Source organism: Grammomys surdaster, unplaced genomic scaffold (assembly GCF_004785775.1).
Source record: "Grammomys surdaster isolate TR1022 unplaced genomic scaffold, NIH_TR_1.0 772, whole genome shotgun sequence".
Lineage (NCBI taxonomy): Eukaryota > Metazoa > Chordata > Mammalia > Rodentia > Muridae > Grammomys > Grammomys surdaster.
Window position 1 is genome coordinate 15,497 of NW_021605191.1, and position 2,894 is coordinate 18,390.

At 43.1% G+C, this 2,894-nt stretch overlaps 1 pseudogene; it reads right to left on the reverse strand.

Moving 5' to 3' along the window:
* Positions 1–260: 260 nt before the first annotated feature.
* LOC114633880 lies at positions 261–2,606 on the reverse strand (annotated as a pseudogene).
* Positions 2,607–2,894: the final 288 nt, after the last annotated feature.

Sequence of the window (2,894 nt, forward strand, 5' to 3'; positions counted from 1 at the left end):
CTATTGTTTGCTTGGACTAAGGACAGTTGCCTGTCGATTGGGTTTTAGAGTAGAGGTAGCCTCACAGTATAATGGCATTTCCACAACCACTAATAATGGGATGAAGGAGAAATAATGGGTACCTTAGTAGAAGGAAAGTGGTCATGTCTGAATATGCATGTATGTACATTACGCTCTTTTTGTTTGAAAAACACACACTTTGTCACAGTTGGGGAGAGTAGAGTTTATAGTCATGTAGTGAAATCTGATTGAGAGTCTTGTCATATCTGCTGACACTTGACAAGTTTCACCTTCAGCACACGAAAAACTTCAGATTCTCGACCTGAACAATGTGCACCTTGCCTTCTGAAACATATGGGCTGATACAGAGGACAGGAGAAGTTCTTCAGATACCATGCATGACAATCCAATAGTGGCTTTCTGCCAGGGCAGACTCCTAGCTGGTATGATCCCCTGAAGACACCATATGCTGACCCATCCCAGAGGAACTACTGTACTCAGAGCAGCAGAGGAACTACTGCACTTCGAGCAGTTGAAAAATCTGGATTCTCAGGAGCTCTAACATGTCAGGATCCTAGGACTTCAGGATCCCAGAGGCAGCCTGAGTCTCAGGAGCTCTTCCACCCAGGAGCTCAGGATCAAAGGATCACAGAGACAGCTGGACTCTGAGGAGTTCTGACATAAGCAAGACAACTAGAAAGACAGGCTCCAGTCAGAGACAGTGAGTGCAGGTAGCACTAGGGATAATCAGATGGTGAAAGGCAAGCCCAAGAACATAAGGAACAGAAACCAAGGTTATCTGACATCATCGGAACCCAGTTCTCCAACCATAGCAAGTCCTGGAGATCCCATAGCACCTGAAAAGCAGGATGCAGATTTAAAATCACTTCCTATGATGATGATAGAGGACTTTAAGAAGGACATAAATAACTCCCTTAAAGAATTACAGGAGAACACAGAAAAAGAGATAGAATCCCTTAAAGAGGAAACACAAAAATCCCTTAAAGAATTGCAATAAAACTCAACCAAACAGGTGAGAAAATTAAGGATGGTTATCAAAGATCTAAAAGTGGAAGTAGAAACAATAAAGAAATATCAAAAGGAGACTACCCTGGAGATAGAAAACCTAGAAAAGAGATCAGGAGTCATAGATGCAAGCATCACCAACAGAATACAAGAGATAGAAGAGAGAATCTCATGTGCAGATGATACCATGGGAAACATTGACACAATTGTCAAAGAAAATAGAAAATTTGAAAAGCTCCTAACCCCAAACACCCAGGAAATCTAGAACACAATGAGAAGACCACACCTAAGGATAATAGTTATAGATGAAAGTGAAATTCCTAACTTAAAGCACCAGTAAATATCTTCAACAAAATTATAGAAGAAAACTTCCCTAACCTAAAGAAAGAGATGCTCCAGTTGGATGTGTGCTGTAAAAAGTACTTTAGGATGTGCATGGAGAAGTCATTGTTGTAGAAGTTGACCTTGGTGAGCTGAGAGCATTGTCTGAGGGCAAGCAGGAGGGCATTGGGCTGGTAGTCCTTCACCCTGTACCCTTGCAAATCCACAGTCTCAAGAGTGACTGAAGCTTTCTAAAGGAGACCTCTCAGAGGCAAAAGATCCAAATCCAGTAAGACCATACCTCTCCTCTCCAGATGTTTGAGCAGAAAGAGGCTCTGACAGCAGGAGAAGGAATCCAAGTCTGACTGTGAAATTTGGTAGTGAGTGATGGAGAGGGTCACCAAGGCCATCGTCAGGCACCTAGGAATAGAAGAGACCAAACGATTAGTTCTGGCAAATGATGGAGAGAGTGGGGTGAGGTTTTCACTGTTGTAAAATGGACCAGTTCACCTTCCTGTTGCCTTTCTGATCAATTGGTTGGCCATTGGTTGGAATTCCAAGAATTCCAACTCCTCCTTAAGAAGTCTGACCTACTCCTTATCTCACTTCTTTCCTCTGCTTCAGGAGTGCTCATTTGAGTTTTTAAATCACTATACACAACTTCAATAGTCTAAAGAGATCCCAAATGTCTGTTCCAAGTGATTGACTGGCAGGCATCCTGCACCACTAATCCTGAGATGCTAAAAGGAAAATTTGTTCTGCTAGATGACCCAGCCCTCCATCCTTGCTTACCTGAAGACCTCATTCTCGTAGTTTGTGAGAAAGTGGATGCTACTCATGGAGAGATGCCGAAGACAACTGAATTTGGAAAAGAGATAACTGAACCTCTTCACACATTTGTCTTCTCTGTGTCCTGTACTATTGGCAATCTTGAAGACATTCTTATAGAGGGATCTCAGGAGGAGTTTGTGAAGATTGCTCACCTGCCCAAGGCAGGGAGCAAAATGGGCCAGCCTGAACACATTCTACTCAATGTTCACTTCCAATTCCTAGACGTACTCTGGAGAAATGACATTCAAGATCTCTCTAATAAACTTCATGATCATAAGCTGGATCTTTATCTTCATACAACACAAATGTAGGTAGCTCTTTCTCTGCTGCATCCACTTTAAGAAGGATGCTTGTGCTTCACAGGTCAGCTGCTGCCTCAGGGCATATTTGGGAAGGACCTTCACTATTGGATTTTTGTTTTTTCTTTTCTTAGATTAATTTTTTTATTGGATACTTTATTACATTTCAGATGATCTCTCTTTTCCTCATTTCTCCCCCACGCAGAAACCGCCTATCCCATCCCCCCTCCTCCTGCTTCAATAAGGATGTGCCCCAAACCAGCCCAACAACTCCCTCCTCCCCAACCTGAAATTTCCCCACATTGGGACATCCAGCCTTCACAGGACCTAGGACTTCCTCTCCCACCTATGCCCAACAAGGCCATCCTCCCCTAAATATACAGGTGGAGCTATAGGTCCCTCCCTATATGCTTCCAG